Source organism: Oncorhynchus masou, chromosome 28 (assembly GCF_036934945.1).
Source record: "Oncorhynchus masou masou isolate Uvic2021 chromosome 28, UVic_Omas_1.1, whole genome shotgun sequence".
Classification (NCBI taxonomy): Eukaryota; Metazoa; Chordata; class Actinopteri; order Salmoniformes; family Salmonidae; genus Oncorhynchus; species Oncorhynchus masou.
Window position 1 is genome coordinate 25,761,663 of NC_088239.1, and position 6,745 is coordinate 25,768,407.

The following is a 6,745-nucleotide window of genomic DNA, read 5'->3' on the forward strand; positions in this document are numbered from 1 at the left end:
ACCGCCTCCGAATATATTACTCGCTAATGTCCAGTCCCTAGTTAACAAAGTCGATGAAATTAGGGCAAGAGTTGCTTTCAAAAAGATATATCTGGGATTGTAACATACTCTGTTTTACAGAGACATGGCTAGCTGGGGACATGCTGTTGGAGTCCATACAGCCAATGGGATTTTCAATGCATCGCGCCGACAGGAAGAAACATCTCTCTGGTAAGAAGACGGGCGGGGTGTATGTTTCATGATTAATGACTTATGGTGTAATTGTAACAACATACAAGAACTCAAGTCCTTTTGTTCACCTGACCTAGAATTCCTCACAATCAAATGCCGACCGTATTATCACCCAAGAGAACTCTCCTCGGTTATCGTCACAGCCATGTATATCCCCCCGCAAGCGGATACCAAGACGGCCATCAAGGAACTTCACTGAAATTTATGCAAACTGGAAACCATATATCCTGAGGCTGCATTTATTGTAGCTGGGGATTTTAATAAAGCCAATCTGAGAAAAAGGCTACCTAAATTCTAGCAGCATATCGATTGCAGTATCAAGGCCCTCCCCCGCCCTCCTTTTGACAAATCTGACCATGACTCCATCTTGTTGCTCCCTTCCTATAGGCAGAAACTAAAACAGGAATCACCCATGCTTAGGTCTATCCAACGCTGGTCTGACCAATCAGATTCCACGCATTAAGATCAGTCATGGGGACTGGGATATGTTCCGGGCCTCAGACAATAACATTGCCATATACACTGACTCGGTGAGCGAGATTATAAGAAAGTGTATAGGAGATGTTATACCCACTGTGACTATTAAAACCTTCCCTAACCAGAACCGTGGACTGATGGCAGCATTCGCGCAAAACTGAAAGCACGTATCACCGCATTTAATCATGGCAAGGCGACTGGAAACGTGATCGAATACAAACAGTGTAGTTCCCTCTGTAAGGCAATCTAACAAGCAAAGCATCAGAATAGAGACAAAGTGGAGTCGTAATTCAACGGCTCAAACACGAGACGTATGTGGCAGGGTCTACAGACAATCACGGATGACAAAAATGAAACCATCCCCTTCACGGACATCGACGTCTTGCTCCCAGACAAATGTAAAAACGAATTTGCACGTTTGAGGACAATACAGTGCCACCTACATGGCACGCTACCAAAGATTGTGGGCTCTCCTTCTCTGTGGCCGACATGAGTAAAGCATTTAAAAGTGTTAGCCCTCGCAAGGCTACCATGTCCTCAGAGCATGCACAGACCAGTTGGCTGGTGTGTTTACGGACATACTCAATCAATCCCTATCCCAGTCTGCTGTCCCCACATGCTTCAAGATGGCCACCATTGTTCCTTTTCCCAAGAAAGCTAAGGTAACTGAACTAAATGACGATGGCCCGTAGCACTCACTTCTGTCATCAGGAAGTGGTTGAGAGACGAGTCAAGGATCATATCACCTCCACCCAACCTGTTACCCTAGATCCACTCCAATTTGCTTACCGCCCCATTAGGTCCACAGACGACGCAATCTCCATCACACTGCACACTGCCCTATCCCATCTGGACAAGAGGAATACCTATGTTAGAATGCTGTTCATCGACTACAGCTCAGCACTCAACACCATAGTACCCTCCAAACCATCATTAAGCTTGAGACCCTATGTCTCGACCCCACACTGTGCAACTGGGTCCTGGACTTCCTGAAGGGCAGCCCCCATGTGGTGAAGGTAGGAAACAACATCTCCACTCCGCTGATCCTCAACACTGGGGCCCCATAAGGGTGCGTTCTCAGCCTCCCCTGTACTCCCTGTTCACCCACGACTGCGTGGCCTTGCACGCCTCCAACTCAATCATCAAGTTTGCAGACGACACTACAGTGGTAGGCTTGATTACCAACAACGACGAGACCGCCTACAGAGAGGAGGTGAGGGCCCTCGGGGTGTGGTGTCAACAATTGAGAGCATCCTGTTGGGCTGTATCACCACCTGGTATGACAACTGCTCCGCCCACAACCACAGGGCTCTCCAGAGGGTGGAGAGCCCTACAATAACCACCCGAACCACTACCTGCTCACCCCGCTTCCAACCAGAAGGCGAGGTCAGTACAGGTGCATCACAGAGATTGAAAAACAGCTTATATCGCAAAGCTATCAGATTGTTAAACAGCCACCACTAGCACAGACAGGTGGGTGCCTACCTACAGACTTGATATCATTAGCCACTTTAATAAATAGAACTCTAGTCACTTTAATAACGCCAATTTAAGAATGTTTACATATCTCGCATTACTCATCTCATATGTATATTCTGTACACTGTATCCTTCACTGTCTATTCTTTACGATATTTTGTATCTTAGCCACTCTATCACTGCTCATCCATATATTTTATACTTATATATTATCATCCAATTCCTCTACTAGATTGTGTGTATTAGGTTTTGTTGGAGAATTTGTTAGATATTAGGTTTTGTTGTGGAATTGTTAGATATTACCTGTTAGATACTGCTACACTGTCGTATCTAGAAGCATTTCGCTACACTCGCAACAACATGTGTATGTGACCAATACAATTTGATTTGATTTTGATCTAAATTATCCTAGAAATATCCTATAAAAAATGTAAAAAAAAAAATCCTATAAATGTAAATGCAATTGCAAGTGAGGCAAGCCAAGTTAATTTGCAGGACGTGCCAAAATGTACCAAAGTGCATTGCGACTGACAGTAAATACAAAGCAAAACACTATTTTATTGTATTTTATTTAACCCTTATTTTACCAGGTAAGTTGACTGAGAACACATTCTCATTCATGTAGAATGTACCAAAAAATGACTAACATTTATCAGCAATGGCTAACAGTGTAGTTTCATATCATCACATGTTTTCACGTGGAAAATCTCATTATCTCACATGTGAAACAGGTTTTTGGAACACTTCACATGATCATGTTTTCAAATGTGCAATTCCATGTATAAATCACTGTTCAGCTCAAATATGACCTCACATGGGATTTGAACTCGCAAGCTCTGAATTTGAGGTATGCTAATGTTTCTGCTGCACCACAAAGTCTGTAGCATTTTTTTAACATTCATTACCTATAATACATCTCTGCACTTAGCAAAAGAGTGCCATCTGCACTGCTATTTTAGTCATCAGTTATTCTGACTATTCTTTCATCATTGATTTAATTTACTAATTTCAGCAATTTGAGGGTTTTCTGTATAGATGTCTGTTGGTGTGCCATATTAAGCTGTTTTAATGTTACTCCTGAATCACTATGATAAATATAATTGTATTTTTAACAGGGCTGAGATTTACCTTGAAGTCCAAAGTATAGAAATATAGGTCAAATCAATTACTGACGCAGACATGGTGGGATTGCAGAATGATCGGAATGCTGTGAGCCAAGAGGTTGAGTTGAAAACATTATGTTAAAAGCACTGTGTGTGTGTGTATATCATAACAACACATTTTTGTTTGCAGGTCATTATCTTGAATCCACATATGAAAGGTTATGTGATCACAAGTGAAAGTCCACATGTGAAACTTCATGTAAAATAAAATAAAATGTCATTTATCACATACACGTTTAGCAGATGCGAAATGCTTGTGTTTCTAGCTCCAACAGTGCAGAAATATCTAACAATTCACAACAATACACCCAACCTAAAAGTAAAATCATGGAATTAAGGAATATATAAGTATTAGGATGAGCAATGTCAGAGAGGCATAGCCTAAATATAAAGTAGAATAGGCGACAGTATATACATATAAGATGAGTAAAGCAAAAATATGTAAACATTACTAAAGTGACTAGTGTTCCATTATTAAAGTGGCCAGTGATTTCAAGTCTATGTATTTGGGATAGCAGCCTCTAAGGTGCAGGGTATCGTAACCGGGTGGAAGCCAACTAGTGATAGCTATTTAACATTCTGATGGACCATTTCAGATCGTCAGTGATGTGTATGCCGAGGAACTTGAAGCTTTCCACCTGCTCCACTGCGGTCCTGTCGATGTGGATAGGGGTGTGCTCCCTCTGCTTTCCTGTTTCCTGAAGTCCACAATCAGCTCCTTTGTTTTGTCGACATTGAGAGAGGTTATTTTCCTGGCACCACACTCCCAGGGCCCTCACCTCCTCTCTGTAGGCTGTCTCGATCTTGTTGGTAATCAGGCCTACTAATGTTGTGTCGTCTACAAACTTTGATTGAGTTGGAGGCGTGACTGGCCACGCAGTTATGGATGAACAGGGAGTACAGGAGGAAGCGGAGCATGCACCCTTTTGGGGCTCCAGTGTTGAGGATCAGCGAAGTGGAGGTGTTGTTTCCTACCTTCACCACCTGTGGGCGGCCCGTCAAGAAGTCCAGGACCCAGTTACACAGGGCGGGGTTCAGACCCAGGGCCCCAAGCTTAATGATGAACTTGTAGGATACTATGGTGTTGAATGCTGAGCTATAGTCAATGAACAGCTTTCTTACATAGGTAATCCTCTTGTCCAGATGGGATAGGGCAGTGTGCAGTATGATGGCGATTGCATCGTCTATGGATCTATTGGGGAGGTAAGCAAATTGAAGTGGGTCTAGGGTGTCAGGTAAGGTAGAGGTGATATGATCCTTAACTAGCCTCTCAAACCACTTCACAATGACAGAAGTGAGTACTACGGGGCGAGTTACCTTTGCTTTCTTGGGTACAGGAACAATGGTAGCTATCTTGAAGCATGTGGGGACAGCAGACTGGGATAGGGAGAGATTGAATATGTCTGTAAGCCCTCCAGCCAGCTGGTCGGTGCATACTCTGAGGATGCGGCTACTCACGTTGACCACGGAGAAGGAAAGCCCACAGTCCTTGGTAGCAGTCCGCATCAGTAGTACTGTGTTATCCTCAAAGCAAGCAAAGAAGTTGTTTAGCTTGTCCGGAAGCAAGACGTCGATGTCCGCGACGTGGCTGGTTTTCCCCTAGAAGACCGTGATTGTCTATAGACCCTGCCACATACGTCTCGTGTCTGAGCTGTTGAATTGCGACTCCACTTTGCCTGTTTGATTGCCTTACTGAGGGAATAACAAGACTGTTTGTATTTGGCCATATTCCCAGTCACTGTGCCATGGTTAAATGCAGTGGTTTGCGCTTTCAGATTTTTGCGCGAATGCTGCCATCTATCCACGGTTTCTGGTTAGGGTAGGTTTTAATAGTCACAGTGGGTAAAACTTCTCCTATACACTTCCTGATAAACTCAGTCAGCGTATCCGTGAATCCGTCTATGTTATTCTCAGAGGCTACCCGGAACATATCCCAGTCCACATGATCAAAACAATCTTGAAGCGTGGATTCCGATTGGTCAGACCAGCATTTAATCATCCTTAGGTACTTCATGTTTGGGTTTCTGCCTATAGAAAGGGAGGAGCAAAATGGAGTCATGATCAGATTTGCCGAAGTGAGGGCGGGGGAGGGCCTTGTATGAGTAAAGCAGTGTAGCAGTGGATGAGTGTTTTAGCAGTGCGAGTACAACATTCAATGTGTTGATAGAACTTCGGTAGCGTTTTCCTCAAATTTGCTTTGTTAGAATCCCCAGCTACAATAAATGCAGCCTCAGGATATGTGGTTTCCAGTTTGCATAAAGTCCAGTGAAGTTCTTTGAGGGCCGTTGTGATATCGACTTGAGGGGGAATATACACGGCTGTGACTATACATGTGAAAATTCACATCATCACATTTAAAGTGTTCCAAAAAAACATGGTGCATAACATGTGGAAATGTTACATGAAATCATTTGGGTTTTCCATAAGGGTTGTGTACCATTACTGTAAATATAATACACAAAGTGTAATATAGAATAAAGAGCACAAGTGGAATGTGAGAGTTTAAATTTCACAAACATTCAGAGCTTTCATTTTATTTAAATTAAAATAATTTTGAACAGACACAAAAGGTCTGGTTATCTGTCAACAACAGGTGTTGCCTTTTAAGGAGACAGATGTGTGGGTTTTCTCAGTAAATATAGATACAATAACACACAAACATACACACACACAATGTAGATCTACACAGCAATCTGCTTCCTTTTTCCCCATATCATTATACAGTATTTCGCAGGGAGTCTCTTGAATGCAATTCGTACATTTCACGGTTGATTTCATATTCCTATCTACATTTATAGATACGCTTTTGTTTTTTTGTCGTTTTGTTTTTTTCGCAATCAACTTTAATGGCCCTGAAGATTGTTTTGTTATGGCTTAAAACAGTTACAATGTGTGGTTAGACACAATATATTTGTATTAAAACACCATTGTGTAAGTTGTTATTGGTCTTGGGGCACATCCAACTAATCTTTCAACTTGAGTGTAATTTGTATGCATTGTCTAATAAAACAGAGGCTACAACCCACACCATATACTCAATTTGACATATTAATTGCAATTAGTAACTAAGATCACACTAAAGCTGTCAACAGTATCCATATCACAACATAATCATACTCCAATAGCTGCTCTTGTTTTGCAAAACCCTTCAAGCTTATTTCCTCATTTTTTCTGCTTTTTGTTTTTACAGTATTTTTTATATCTACTTTTCACAACATGTTCTCAACATTTTCTCTTGTGGTGTATCTTTCAACTGACTGGTCTTTACAAGCCACCCAGGACGGCTGAGGTTAAAGTTATTCCCTTTAGGGCTCTATTTTAACAAACCTAACGCAATGGTGGTAGTGCTATAATTCCAGGATGTGTCAGAAATATTTCTGCTATTTTCACATAATT